Genomic DNA, 16,037 nt, shown 5'->3' on the forward strand with positions numbered 1-16,037 from the left:
GCGAGGGACAAACTAAATACGGAAGGGTTAAGAAATATGACAAAACAAAACAATTAGGAAAGAAAGAGAAATTATGATTTTTTTTGTTTAATGCATTTACGGAATGTGGCCATTGCTGGCCATTTCCAAGTCAGGATGGTGAGTGACTTGGTGGGAACCTCCAGGTGATGGTGTTCCCAGGCATCTGCTTCCCTTGTCCTTCTAGATCTAGCGGTCGTGGGTTTGGAAGGTGCTGCCAAAGGAGCCTTGGTGAGTTCCTGCTGTGCATCTTGTAGACGGTAATCACTGCTGCCACTGTTTGTCGGTGGTGGATGGAGTGGATGTTTGTGGAAGGGTTACCAATTGAGTATGCTGCTTTGTCCTGAATGGTGTTAAGCGTTCTGAGTGTTGTGGAGCTGCACTGAACCAGGCAAGTGGAGTATTCCATTACACTCCAGACTTGTGCCTTGTAGGTGGTGGACAGGCATTGGGGAGTCAGGTGGTGAGTTACTCGCCGCAGGATTCCTAGCCTAGTCAATGAATATAAAAAGAAATAGTAAATTGTTCGACAGAAACATAAGAAAAATCAGAATGTGAATACCACTTGACTGAGGGGTACACAAGATGAATAATTGACAGTGAAATGGCATAAATATAAATTTTTTACTTTGCCTTCTCTTTTATCGTGGAAACTATAGATGGCAGGATATGACTGAGGAGGATATTAAAAAAAATAGACATTTAAGACTGGGAGTGGAGAGAGAATTAATAAACTAATCAAACAGAGTGGATAAGATTCCTGGTCGAGAAAAATTGCATTTTTGCATGTTAAAAGAACTCGGGGAAGAAGTAACAGGCACTATTGCGTACAAGTAAAGAATCATTATAAAAAGAAATACTACTCGAGGGCTTGTGACAGCTAATGTGATTCTGATGTTTAAATCAGGAGCGAAACCAAACCCAGGCAACTCTGAACCAATTAGCTTAACATCAGTGCGAGAAAAGATGATGGAATCCTGCCTCAAAAATGTAAACGGTAAATATCTCGAAACTGAGAATGATCAGCACGAAGGAGAAAGGATAAGAAGGATATGTTGATAGGGTAGATGAAGAAAGGTTGGAGCAGGCTTGCTTGGGCCGTGAACACCAGCTTGGGCAAATGGCATCTTTCTATGCTGCAAATACTATCCACTTGAATTTTCGAAGTAGAAGCATAGCTACTTGATCTAAGCAGGTCCCTCTTGCTCTCTGGGCAACATCTTGTTTTAAATATTCATGCAGTGAAACACAACTTTTGTGACTGCTTGGCAATGCAAGCCACTTTTCATGAGAAGCCACTTGCTCAAGATGCAGTTTAAAGCTAAACCCCTTGTGATCTCTTATAGACTTTAATAATATACTTTTGTTTTAAACCTACAGATCAACTCCAACCCCCCCCCCCCCACACACACACACACACACACACACCACACACACACAAGTCCCAACCCCTGCTGTGACTTTGTAAATTTATTCAGTGTATATCTTAGCCAGGAAGGTCCCAAATTCTAACCTAATGAAATGAAATAAAAATTGCTTATTGTCACAAGTAGGCTTCAAATGAAGTTACTGTGAAAAGCCCCTAGTCGCCACATTCCGGCACCTGTTCGGGGAGGCTGTTACGGGAATTGAACCGTGCTGCTGGCCTGCCTTGGTCTGCTTTCAAAGCCCAAAATTTAGCCCTGTGCTAAACAGCCCCTTTCACTCTGTGCTGAATTTGTTCATCAAATTCAAAGAAAGACGAGGCTTGGATTTATATAGTGACTTCCCAAAGTGGTTTAAAGCCAATTAAATAGTTTAGAAGTGTAGTCCCTGTTGAATGTAAGAAACATGACATCCAATTTGAGCACAGCAAGTTTCCACGAACAGTAATGAAATAAATAACTAGAATTTTTTAATTATTTGTTTAAGGTACGCAGGCGTCGCTGATTCGGTCACCATATATTGCCCATTCCCAATTTCCCCTCACAAGGTGGTGATGAGCTGCATTCTTGAACCGATGCAGTCCATGTGGTGTAGGTACAGAGGGAATTCTAAGATTTTAAGCAACAGTGAAGGAAGGGTGATATATTTCCAAGTCGGAATGGCGAGTGGCTTGGAGGAGAAAGTCCAGGTGGTGGTGTTCCCAGGTATCTGCTGCATTTGTCTTTCAAGATGGCAGTGGTCATGGGTTTGGAAGATCCTGCCTGAGGAGCCTTGATGATTTCCGGCAGTGCAACTTGTTTGTAGATTGTGTAAACTATTGCCACTGTTCATCGATGGTAGAGGGAGTCAATGTTTCAGGTGGCAGATTGGGTACGAATCAAGCAGGTTGCTTTGTCCTGGATGGTATCAAACTTCTTGAGTGTTGTTAGAGTTGCACTCATCCAGGCAAGTAGAGAGTATTCCATCATACTCCTGACTTGTGCCTTGTGGACCGACTTTGGGGAGTCAGGAGGTAAGTTATTCGCCACAGGATTCCCAGCCTCTGATCTGCTCTTGTAGCTGCAGTATTTATATGACTAGTTCATTTCAGTTTCTGGTCAATGGTAACCCCCAGGATGTTGATAACAGGGATCCAATTACGGTAATGCCATTGAGTTTAAGTAATGGGGCAATGATTATATTCTCTCTTGTTGGAGTTGGTATTATCTGGCATTTGTGTGGTATGAATGTTACTTGCCACTTGTCAGCCCAAGCCTGGATATTGTCCAGGTCATGCTGCATTTGAACGTGGACTGCTTCAGTATGTGAGGAGTCGCAAATGGTGCTGAACATTGTGTAATCATCAGCGATGACCGTATGATGGAAGAAACGTAATTGATGATGCAGCTGTAGATGGTTGGACGTCGGACACTACCCTATGGGAACTCTTGTAGTGATGTCATGGAATTGAGATGGTTGACCTTGAACAACCACAACAATCTTCCTTTGTGCCAGGTGTGACTCCAACCAGCCAGGAGTTTACCCCCTGATTCCTATTAACTCCGGTTTTGCTTAAGCACATCATTTAGGCTGACATTATGTGAAGTATTAATTGAATACTGCTAAGTTAGAGATGCTGGGCTGACTTATCCGCTCCTTCGTTGATGCCAACGGAGGATCCGTGGTGGTTCATGATGGAAATATCGGCGCCACACCCGCACCGATTCCGTGATCGGTGAGGGGCCAGTACCGACGCTGCGTGAAACACTTGCGGAATGTGCAGAAATCGGTGAGAGAATCGGCCGGCCTGTGCTGGACATGCGCAGGGCTGATGAGCTGCAGCCACGCCTACATCCTCACACATGCATAGATCGCACCGGAAAAGATTGCGCCGGTTGTGCTGGACCGTGTACCTGTCCATCCTGACCCAAAGCTTACCTCCTGGCCTCCCTCCAATCCTGGCAGAAGCCCCCCCCCCCCCCCCCCCCCCGCCCCCGGCCAGTGGCACAGGCTCTCGGTGGATTATGGCGGCGCTGGACACTGTCCGCCCGCCCTCTCTCTCCGCAGCCGCCACACCAGGCTCATAACCGCTGAGACCACTCGTGGCCTGCGTCATCGGAAACTCAGCCCATCGGAGTCGGAGTATCGCAGATGTGCCCGCTAATGATATTTAAACGGGGTTGCGATTGCGCACGGCGTACGTCTCAATGATGCCAATTTGGAGGGGGTGGAGCAGAGCATCGCGACCCAGCGTCAGTCTGCCGCAATTTCAGCATCGTGAGCCATTCTCCACCCGATCGCCGTTCCCCCATTTCAGCTGTCTTTTAGATTAGAAGTAACATTTACATCACAGAAGTGCCAGGCAATGACCGTCACCCCTTAATGTTTTACAACATTACCATTGTTGAATCCCGCAACTTCAGCATTCTCAGGATTACCATTGACCAGAAACTGAATTGAAACAGCCATGTAAATACTATATCTACAAGAGCAGGTTCAAGGATGGGAATTCTGTAGTGAGTAACTCAGCTCTTGACGCCCCGAAGCCTGTCTACAAGGCACAAATCAGGAGTGTGATGGAATACCTGCCTAGATGAGTCCAACAACATTCAAGAGGCTTGACCTCCTCCAGGACAAATTAGCCCACTTGTTTGGGACTCCATCCTCCACATTAAACATTCACTCCCACCGAAGTATAGTGGCAGCAGTATGTACCACCTACAAGATGTACTCCAGAAACTCACCAAGGCTCTTTTGACAGCAGCCTCTAAACCCATGAGGCTGGATTCTCCGCTCCCTGTTGCCAAAATCGCATTCGGCGACAGGGCAGAGAATCCGTTTTGATGCCAATATTGGGAGCGGCGCTGGTTTTTGTATTCTCCACCCCTTGAAAAATGGTGTACTCTCGGAGTACACCACGTCGTTTATCCACGGCCTCAGGCCATTGCCTGAGGCCCTCCCCACGATGCTCCATCCCCGACCGACCGAGTTCCCGACGGCATGGGTTATGTGTGCTCACACCGTCCGGGAACCTCGCATGGCAGCTGCGGACTCAGTCCAGCGCTGCCACAGTCGGAGGAGGTCCGATCCGCAAGCAGGAAGGGCTTCATTCGGGGCTGGGGGCTCTGTGGGCGGGCGGACCGTGGCGCCGAGCGGCCGAAGTGGGGCACTACTTTTGCGGTCCGAGTCTGCCATGAATCAAAGTGCGACCACTACCATGCGCATGCGCGGCCACGGATCTGGAAATGCTCAGGACCGTATCGGCAGCTACAACCTCAACATTGTCTCCTTGCTAGTCCCCGTTTGGCACTAGTTGTCCTGGCATAAAAGACCACCGTTTTCACGCCAGCGTGGGGACTTAGTCTCCAAAACGGAGAATCCAGCCCATGATTTTTACCACCTGGTAGGACTAGAGGTGCAGATGCATGAGAACGTCACTAGCAGCAGGTTTCCTTCCAAGACACACGCCATGCTGTCTTGGAACTATATCACCATTCCTTCACTAGAACTCACTCCTAGAACTCTCTTCCTATCAGCAATGTAGGTGTACCCACTCCCCATGGACTGCAGTGGTTCAAGTAGGTGGCTCACCCCCACCTTCTCGAGAGTAATAAGGAATGGACAACACTGCTGACCGGCCAGCAGTGCCTACTTCCCATGAGCCAATACATTTTAAAACTTCTCTGAGTGGGTGCTTGAACCACCAATCTCTGACTTGAAGGAAAGAATGTTATGCCCGAGCCAAGACCTTTGATTGGTAACAGTGGTGATACAGTTGGCATCTGTGTTGCTATGTTAAGGCAACTACAATTCAGATGGGTTTTCCAACCTTGATTGCTCTGTTAAATACAACTGATGTCTCCTGAACATTGAACTCGGGACTTGCACTTTTTGGGGTAAGGAGTCAGGAAGGCTTCTCAATGTGACTCCCTGTCGGAGTAGAAAGGTCAGTGGGGTAGGGGGAATGCAGTGGGGGTTGAGTCTCAATGGAGATTCCACAGGTATCTTACTTTCACCAGTCTGTGCTAGGAAAGTTGGAGTCTCCAGAGAGTAAAGTCCTGGGTTTTATTGCAATCCTGAGTGTTTCTCTGTTAATGAATAAAATGTTCTTTTGCACAAGAAGCTGCTGAATCGAATCCATTTCAGTTACAAGGTGCCGAAAGTTTCAGAAATCTTAATGTTCAGATGACAGGCACAGGGCAACTCCCTTTAAGGGTGTTTCATTCAGATCGAAATCTTGATTTATTTTGACAACGGGTTCAAAGGTCATGGTTTCATATTTAAATGTCAAACCCTTCATAGTTAAATGAAGGTGACTATTATTTTGGGTGTTCACTGTGTCCTCAGCTATTTTACTCCCAACTGCACTTCTCTGTAATTGTGAGCTTCATAAATTTGAGGCATTAAAACACTCATAAGCAACAAAAAAAAACATGACTAATTTTGGAAATGTGAAATATAAACAAATTGCCAGTAGTTGGTGGATTGTTTCAGATGCAAAATATTTTTGTCATTTTTCTCATTTAGAAGTGTATTTAATTCTGTTTTAGTGAGCTGACCAAGATGCATATGACTAATGTGCTTATTACATGTTTTCCTTTTGTGGGGAAATTTTTGGTTTACCACTGTGTTTTCATTAGAAAAGCCTGTGACCTATTTAACCAATGAGGAGCTCGCTCAGAATTCTTCCAAAATAGGCAATTGAGCTTCTAGGTGCTTCTGTACTCTAAGCTGGCTGTTTGGTTATGTATCAAGTGTAGAATTATTATGAGGCAGTGTGAGAGGAGAAATGAACAAGTGCTGGTAAACCAGGTTAATATTGATAGAGATGGACAACATAGAGGAAACACACTACCATTGTAATCCTGTGTAGTGTGGTTGTTAGAAGGATGTGCAATAAAAATCTGCAATTTTCCATGCAGAGGTGACCTACTGGAGATGTTGCGAAACTTACAAATGGATTTATAAAATGTCAATAACTAGGCGGTAGAGAGTGCTTTAAATAGGAGGGTGGGGGATCACATTGGGGAAGATGTGTTAACTAAAGGACAAGGCAATAAGGTAGCAATAAGGGTAATGATAATCAAGCGTGTCAGGAAGGGAAAAACTTAGATAAGGCCAGATTTCACAAAATAGTAAAATGACAGAATTTAAAGGCTCTGAATCTGACTGCCCCTGGCATTTGTAACAAAACAGATGAATTGTCAGATCATATATAAATAAATATGTATGACCAGATGGCCATGGTTCCATGATGACCAATGTTGGGACCTGAATATTCCAGGGTACTAGACATTTTGGAACAACAGGAAGACAGGAAAGAGTGGTGGAGTTGCTCTGGTATTTAAGGATCAAATTTGTACAATAGTCTTATAGATGGCCATAGTAATGAGAATCAAGATGTAGAATCAATTTGTGTAGAGATCAGAAGTCAATTGAGGGGGTAGTTTATAGGCCCCCTAAACAATGCTGCACGATGGAGCATACAGAAAGAAATAATGCGGGCTTGTGAAAAAAGTACAGCAATAATCATACGTGATTTTAATCTACACAAAGGTTGTACAAATCAAATTGGCAAAGGTAGTTTGGAAGATGAGAGAATAGTGTTTTCAGAGACAATTTTTCAGAGTAGCATGTTCTAAAGTCAACCAAAAAGCAGTCTATTCCAGACCTACTAATATGCAATGAGGCAGGATTCATTGATGACCGCATAGTAAAGACCATAAGACATACGATGAATGTCTGAGGATCCTGGGATTATATTCATTGGCGTTTAGGAGGTTGAGGGGAGATCTAATAGAAACGTACAAGATAATGAATGGCTTAGATAGGGTGGACGGAGGGAAGTTGTTTCCATTAGCAGGGGAGACTAGGACCCGGGGGCACAGCCTTAGAATAAAAGGGAGTCACTTTAGAACAGAGATGAGGAGAAATGTCTTCAGCCAGAGAGTGGTGGGTCTGTGGAATTCATTGCCACAGAGGGCGGTGGAGGCCGGGACGTTGAGTGTCTTTAAGACAGAAGTTGATAAATTCTTGTTTTCTCGAGGAATTAAGGGCTATGGAGAGAGAGTTGGTAAATGGAGTTGAAATCAGCCATGATTGAATGGTGGAGTGGACTCGATGGGCCGAATGGCCTTACTTCCGCTCCTATGTCTTATGGTCTTATAGGAGCAGAATTAGGCCACTCGGCCCATCGCGTCTGCTCCACCATTCAATCATGGCTGATGTTTTCTCATCCCCATTCTCCTGCCTTCTCCCCATAACCCCAGATCCCCTTATTAATCAAGAACCTATCTATCTCTGTCTTAAAGAGTTCCACAGATTCACACCATCTGGCAGAAGAAATTCCTCCTCATCTCTGTTTTGAAGGATCGTCCATTTAGTCTGTGATGGTGTCCTCTGGTTCTAGTTTTTCCTACAAGTGGAAACATCCTCTCCACGTACACTCTATCCAGGCCTCGCAGTATCCTGTAAGTTTCAATAAGATCCTCCCTCATCCTTCTAAACTCCAACGAGTACAGACCCAGAGTCCTCAACCGTTCCTCACACGACAAGTTCTTCATTCCAGGGATCATTCTTGTGAACCTCCTCTGGACCCTTTCCAAGGCCAGCACATCCTTCTTTAGCTACGAGGCCCAAAACTGCTCACAAATCTCCAATTGGGGCTGACCAGAGCCTTATAAAGCCTCAGAAGTAGATCCCCGGTCTTGCATTCTAGTCTTCTTGAAAAGAAACCTCTAGGTATCAGTGATCATGGCACGATTGATTTTCACATTAAATTTGAGGAACAGAAGAGTGGGTCTGAGGCTCGTGGTTTAAACTTAAATGAAGGCAATACCAAGGTTATGATGATGGAGCTAGCTTAAATGAACTTAGAAAATAGGCTACGGGTAGGTCAGTAGAAGTGCAGCAGCAGGAGTTAAGGAGCTATTTCATAATGTTCAGCAAAGATACATTCTTGAGAGAAAGAAATGCTCCAGGAGACATATGCACCATCTGTGGCAAACTAAGGAAGTAAAGGTAATTTACAATTTGTGAAGATTAGTGGCAGGTCAGAATATTGGTCAGATTTTAAAAACCAGCACCAAATAACTAAAAATATAATAAGGAGGAAGAAAGCTATCTAGAAATATAAAGCAGATAGTCAGACTTTCGACAAGTAGTTAAAGCAGTTAGGGAGTGATGCTGGAAGGCTAAATGGGTAAAGATAAAGTGAATCTAAGAGCAGAACAAGGTGGTTACAAGTCTGTAAGAAAGAACAGAGTGCAGGCTTACATCTCCGAAGGAAATCTGAACAGCTCTTTGGGTGAGTACAGTCGGGTAGGCACTTACTACCACTGTTGGTTATAATTATTAAGATATAATTCTGTGATTCATTGTTTGTAAGAAATATTTTCTATAATAACAAAGAGCAGAGAATAAGGGCCGGAGTTGATATTGTTTTATATTAAAAAGGTTGGGCGGCATGGTGGTGCAGTGGTTAGCACTGCTGCCTCACGGCGCTGAGAACCTGTGTTTGATCCCTGCCCTGGGTCACTGTCCATGTGGAGTTTGCACATTTTCCCCATGTCTGCGTGGGTTTCACCCACACAACCCAAAGATGTGCATGGTAGGTGGATTGCCCACGCTAAATTGCCCCTTAATTGGAAAAATAATAATTGCGCCTTCTAAATTTTAAAAAATATATTAAAAAGATAATTTAGCTTCAAGGGGTAAGACATGGCAGGAGAGCTCCAAGCCGTGGTCTGTTCTTCTTGCTTCATGTGGGAGACCAGGAGCGCTTCGAGTTCTAGTGGTGTTCCCCAGGGATCAGTGCTGGGACCTTTGCTGTTTGTAGTATATATAAATGATTTGGAGGAAAATGTAGTATATATAAATGATTTGGAGGAAAATGTAACTGGTCTGATTAGTAAGTTTGCAGCTGACACAAAGGTTAGTGGAATTACGGATAGCGATGAGGACTGTCAGAGGATACAGCAGGATTTAAATTGTTTGGTGACTTGGGCGGAGAGATGGCAGATGGAGTTTAATCCGGACAAATGTGGTGTAATGCATTTTGGAAAGTCTAATGCAAGTAGGGAATATACAGTGAATGGTAGAACCCTCAAGAGTATTGAAAGTCAGAGAGATCTAGGTGTACAGGTCCACAGGTCACTGAAAGGGGCAACACAGGTGGAGAAGGTAGTCATGAAGGCATACGGCATGCTTGCCTTCATTGGCCGGGGCATTGAGTATAAGAATTGGCAAGTCATGTTGCAGCTGTATAGAACCTTAGTTAGGCCACACTTGGAGTATAGTGTTCAATTCTGGTCGCCACACTACCAGAAGGATGTGGAGGCTTTAGAGAGGGTGCAGAAGAGATTTACCCGAATGTTGCCTGGTATGGAGGGCATTAGCTATGAGGAGCGGTTGAATAAACTTGGTTTGTTCTCACTGGAACGACAGAGGTTGAGGGGCGACCTGATAGAGGTCTACAAAATTATGAGGGGCATAGACAGAGTGGATAGTCAGAGGCTTTTCCCCAGGGTAGCGAGGTCAATTACTAGGGGGCATAGGTTTAAGGTGAGAGGGGCAAGGTTTAGAGTAGATGTACGAGGCAAGTTTTTTTACACAGAGGGTAGTGGGTGCCTGGAACTCGCTACCGGAGGTGGTGGTGGAAGCAGGGACGATAGTGACATTTAAGGGGCATCTTGACAAATGCATGAATAGGATGGGAATAGAGGGAAACGGACCCAGGAAGTGTAGAAGATTGTAGTTTAGTCGGGCAGCGTAGTCGGCACGGGCTTGGAGGACCGAAGGGCCTGTTCCTGTGCTGTACTTTTCTTTGTTCTTTTGTTCTTTGTTCTTTCTCAGGATCAGCGTTTGTGCAGGAAGTGCCTCCAGCTGCAGCTCCTGGAAGCCCAGGTTTCGGAGCTGGTGCGGCATCTGGGATACTTAAGAGCACCTGCGAAGCGGAGAGTATCATGGGTAGCACGTATAGAGAGGTGGTCATACCACAGGCACAGATTCCACAGGCAGGAAGGGAATGGGTGACCAGGTAGAGCAAGAGGACTAGGCAGGCAGTGCAGGAATCTCCTGTGCCATCTTCTGTGGCTATTTCCCTGCAAAACAAATATATCATTTTGTATACTGTTATGGGGAATAACCTCAAGGGGCTAACATCAGCTATTAAATTTGTAGCACCAAGGTTGACTCTGCTGCATAGGGGAGGAGCAAAAGGCATAAAAATGCAATAGTCATAGGGGATTCAATTGTGAGGGGAATAGATAGGCATTTCTGTGGCTGCAAAAGACTCGAGGATGATATGTTGCCTCCCTGGTGCTAGGGTCAAAGATGTCTCAGAGGGGTTACAGGACATTCTCAAGGGGGGAGGGTGAACAGCCAGTTGTCGTGGAACACAAAAAAAAGTGAAGCGGTCCTAAAAGCAGAATATAGGGGGGACTTGTCGTTGAGGAAGGTTTAAACTAATATGGCAGAGTGATGGGAACTGGTTAGGGAGGGTTTAAACTAATATGACAAGGGGATGAGAACCTATGTAAGGATTCAGAGCAAGGGGGGGAATCAAGAACAAAAGAAAAAGAGAGCAAGGATTTGAGTATAGGTATATGGATGTTTTATTGCAATTGTATAGGATGTTGGTGATGCCACACCTGGAGTATTGTGTGCAGTGTTGGTGTCCTTATCTGAAGAAGGATGTTGTTACTATAGAGGGAGTGCAGCAAAGGTTGACCAAACTTATTCCTGGGGTGGCGGGGCAGGACTAAATTGGTTAGGATTATATTCAATTGCGTTTAGAAGAAAGGGGATCTCATAAACTTATAAAATTCTAACAGGATTAGATAGAGTAGATTCCGAAAGAATGTTCCCGATGGTGGGGGAGTCCAGAACTAGGGGTCATAGTTTGAGTATAAGGTGTAAACCTTTTAGGACTGAGGTGAGGAGAAATTTCTTCTCCCAAAGAGTGGTGAATCTGTGGAATTCACTACCACAGAAAGTACTTGAGGCCAAAACATTGTGGGATTTCAAGAAGGAATTAGACCTAGCTCTTGTGGTAAAGGGATCAAGGGATACGGGGAAGGCGGTATCAGGGTATTGAATTTGATGATTAGCCATGATCATAATGAGTAGCGGAGCAGGCCCAAAGGGCTGAACGGCCTACTCCTGCTTCTATTTTGTATGTAAAAACAGAAAAGAATAACTGAAGTGTGCATGGGTCCTCTCGAGAGTGTGTCGGGAGAATTAATAATGGGTGGTTGGAGGTCAATCGTCTCAGTTCCAGGACATCACTGCAGGAGTTCCTCAGGGTCATGTCCTTGGCCCAACCATCTTCTGTTCCTTCATTAATTACCGTCCTTCCATCATAAGGTCAGAAATGGGATGCTTGCTGACGACTATGTAGTCAACCACCATGTTCAAAACCATTTGCGACTTTTCACATACTGACGCAGTTCATACAGTTCATGCCCAAATGCAGCAAGACCTGGACAATATCCAGGTTTGGGCTGACAAGTAGCAAGTAACATTCACCCACACATGTTAACAGAACAGGTTTAGTTGCTCATCAGTGTAGAAACTTTCAGGAAAATCCTTTTGTCTTGTCAGACACTTCTGCTCAACCTGACAGCATTTGGCAAAGCTGCGGTTCAACATAATAACGTCTAGCAGATTGCCAAACTACACACACACCTGGCTCCTCCCATTAATTGCATCATCTGTATCCCACCAAGATGTTCCATCACCTGCTTAGCTAGGAATATATACAACCTCTTCTGAATTATCAACTCTTCAGGGAATCTTCAGCAATCAAATCAATGTTGCATTAGGCATCTCTCCGTAAACAAGTAAATGATTAAAATTAATAATTACTAAATCTTTTACAACCTCTTAATTGCAGAATTATCAAACACACAGTCTGGACCATAACCTGGTTATTTGATATTTACTGCAACAAATATATACCTTAACTCAGGTTTTAAAAAAAACCTTACTGCAATAAATATAAAATACAATAGATATATCAATTTCTTACATTCATCACACAAGTAACATAGGTAAAGGGGAACATGTGGATGTAGTGTACTTACCAAAAGGTGTTTGATAAGGTGCCACATCAAAGGTTATGACATAAAGTAAAAGAGTTCATCGAATTTACAGTGCAGAAGGAGGCCATTCGGCCCATCGAGTCTGCACCGGCTCTTGGAAAAGCACCCTACCCAAGGTCAACACCTCCACCCTATCCCCATAACCCACCCAACACTAAGGGCAATTTTGGACACTTAAGGGCAATTTATCATGGCCAATCCACCTAACCTGCACATCTTTGGACTGTGGGAGGAAACCGGAGCACCCGGAGGAAACCCATGCAAACACTGGGAGGATGTGCAGACTCCGCACAGACAGTGACCCAAGCCGGAATCGAACATGGGACCCTGGAACTGTGAAGCAATTGTGCTATCCGCAATGCTACCGTGCTGGCCAGTTCATGTTGCAGGGGATGTTATAATATCATGGATAGAGGATTGGTTGGCTAACGGGAAGCAGAGTGTTTAGGTTGGCAAGCTGTAACCAGTGGAAGCCACAAAGATCGATGTTGGGACCTCAGTTATTTACAATCTATGTCAGTAGCTTGAATGAAGGGACCGAATATATGTTTGCTAAATTATCTAATGGCACAACGATAGGTAGAAAGTGAATTGTGAGGAGGATGTAAAGTAGTCCACAAAGGATTTTACATAGGTTACATGAGTGGGCAAAGAATTGGTAGATGGAGTGGAATGTAGGAAAATGTGAACTTATCCACTTTGGCAGGAAGAATAGAAAAGCAGCAGATTATTTAAATGGAGAAAGATTGCAAATCTCTGTTATACCGAGGAAGCTGGTTGTCCTGGTACATAAAAAGGTTAGACTGCAGGTACAGCAAGTAGACACAGATTAGGAAGATGCATAGAATGTTGTTGTTTATTGCAAAGGAAATAGAACATAGAAATTGGGAATTTTTGCTATAATTGTATAGGGCATTAGTGAAAGCACATTTGGAGGACTGATTGCTGGGATGAAAGGGTTATCTTATAATGAAGGTTGGTCTGGTTGAGCCTGTATCCATTGGAGTTTAGAAGAATGCGAGGTGACCTTATTGAAACATGTAAGACCCAGAGGGGTAAATAAAAACAAATTGCGGTGGATGCTGCAATCTGTAACAGAAAATACTGGACAATCTCAGCAGGTCTAACAGCATCTGTGGAGAGAGAAGGTAACATTTTGAGTCTCGATGACGAGCTTTGACAAAGCGTCGTCCAGACTCTCCAGGGGAACTGATGGGGTTGATTCCTGGAGAATTTTTCCCCTTGTGGGAGAGACCAGAACAAGGGGACACATTTTAAAAATAAGGGTTCTCTCATTTAAGTTGGTGATGAGGAGAATTGTCTCTCTAAGGGTTGTAGGTCTCTGGAATTCTCTTCCACAGGGAGCAGTAGCGGCAGGCTGAATTAGATGTTTATTTCACAAGGGGGTAGATATTGGGGTTAGGCAGGGAAAGTGGAGTTGAAGCCACAATTAGATCAACCATGACCTTACCAAATGTACCATCCAGATTTATTTCTAACTTGCCCCAATCACATCCAGTCTTCTGCAATCCACTCGTTACCCTCGGACAGGAGTTATAAAACAAAAAAGACTCTCTGCTACATTTTTAAATTTGTTGACGGGTTGTTTGGCCCCCTTTTTTTTTGCTCAATCAAGGTCGTCCTTGCCCCCTTTCCTAGTCCGGGGGATGGGGATTACCTGGTGGGTGACATTGGGGCTCACTCGGTTGTTGAGCTGCGTTCTGTCAGGATCGCCATCCAGAGGTGGGCTCGGCACAGGACTATAAATATCTGCATGAATAATGCGCACACTCTTCCGTTCCTGTTTTTAGATCTTGCAGACCTGGTGCCGCTGCTGACCCAGTGTTGAGTGGGTGCCAGGATGTGAACAGATTGCAATCACACATGGATGCTGTTCCACTCACTATATACTCATTCGCGGTGTTCCTTAGTCACAGGGGCCAGGGGATGTTGTTGCCCTGTGCCCGGGTCCAGTTGCCAGTTTTAATTAATACGCAGGGACATGCTCGGTGTTGCTGTCCGTCGCAGGGGGATGGAGCCATTTGGCTGCAGCCGGCTTCTGTTTTGTGTGACCCTGAAGTGAATGCTGCACAGTCGGTGAACCGCTGAGGTAGCATCTGCTGCCAACGCCAGCATCTCCACATCATGGCCCTATTGATCAACACACATATGCCGATCGCTTTCTGGCTAATTCAGTGCGGTGAAAATTCAAGTCGAAGAACTCTCCGGTGCCTCAAGGGTTAATATTACGTTCACTTCACTGAAGGGTGAGAGGGATAGAGCGAGAGAGAGAAAAAAGTCTCTCCAGAGGCTTGTATGTCCCTGGAATGAATCCAAACAGCCCATTCCTGTCCAGCCCTACCTGTAAACTGCTCCATTCAATCTGGTGACTCCTGGCACAAAGGCGCGTTCAAACAGGCAAATGCTGAGCTCCGGTTACTATGGGAACAGATCTTTACTTCGACGAAGCCCCACCCAGATCTTTCCTCTGCAGTTTGTTCACCTATAGCTCGTTACTGGATCTCCCAGGGGGTTAAAAGCAGGAAGGAGAGAGAGATCGGGGAGAAAATCTGCTATTTGATCAACAGCACAGCTCTCCCGTGCGGAATGTCCTCTTCTGTTTCCCTACCTTTGCTAATAATTTCAGGGAATGGCGAAGCTGAGCCTGTGTGAAGAAGAGGAGAGTAAGAACCCGCCACTGCTCACGCAGCCCCATGACTGAAGGCAGTGAGTGTTACTGTTTACTGCCATATTCCAGACGGCAGACCCAGCCTCCAGAGCGCGGGGGGGGGGGGGTGGATTCTGTGTTAAATCCACTCTCGGCTTGTCAGACAGGAATCCTGCAGCACTTATCAACGCCTGTCACATTCCTGAGCCGTGATCACCATTCCTGAGTGGGAGAGCTGATATCACCGTGAATCTCCCTGGCTCTCGCGGAGAAGCTGCCAGCGACTCGGTGCAGCCTCGGCTGGCGGCTGTCTGCTTCCAATCTGCCCGCAGTCCGCCTGACTCCCCCCAGGCTGCCGACTGGGAACCGCGGGGGCATAAATGTAATCTGCGGCTGCCTCCAGTGAGTGGGGGATTTTTTTTCTTTACAAGTGCCAGCCCGAATACACGCTCTGCCTTCTTAGAAATCAAGGCAAGGAAATCAAAGCCCCCCCGGGGCGAAATGGGCCACTATCTGTCCCCATTACCTGGGATTGTTGTGAACAGCCGGATATATGGTGCGAGCGCTGCCTGCCAGCTCTCCCGGTGAAAAGGGACCTCGGAATTAATTAAAGCTTTATTAGGCGTCCAGTGAGGGGCAAGGCTTCGGAGCTTGTCTGACTGGAGGAACGAGGTTCTTGGTGTGAACTTTTAACCCCCCCCCCCCCCCCCAGTCACTGTGCTCTGAAAGTGAAGTGGAAAAGGCTCCAGTAAACAGGCAGCAGCCAGAGAGACGGCGGGGTTCCACTGCCAGCGACAGGAAGATGGGACGGGACTGACGGCGGATTTTCCAAGCACCTGTTGTTT

General features: G+C 45.5%; 1 protein-coding gene and 1 long non-coding RNA gene across 3 annotated transcripts in view; one reads left to right on the plus strand and one right to left on the minus strand.

Moving 5' to 3' along the window:
- Window positions 1-16,037, plus strand: part of LOC140398925 (uncharacterized) — a 373,657-nt gene that overhangs the window by 253,650 nt on the left and 103,970 nt on the right. The gene's annotated exons all lie outside the window — the stretch shown is intronic.
- LOC140399041 (uncharacterized) lies at window positions 70-15,784 on the minus strand. Its single transcript, XR_011937616.1, has 2 exons — window positions 15,719-15,784; window positions 70-509 (listed from the first exon to the last, which is right to left on the minus strand). It is a non-coding gene; the product is annotated as an uncharacterized lncRNA (long non-coding RNA).

The sequence above is a fragment of the Scyliorhinus torazame genome, chromosome 1, assembly GCF_047496885.1.
Source record: "Scyliorhinus torazame isolate Kashiwa2021f chromosome 1, sScyTor2.1, whole genome shotgun sequence".
Classification (NCBI taxonomy): Eukaryota; Metazoa; Chordata; class Chondrichthyes; order Carcharhiniformes; family Scyliorhinidae; genus Scyliorhinus; species Scyliorhinus torazame.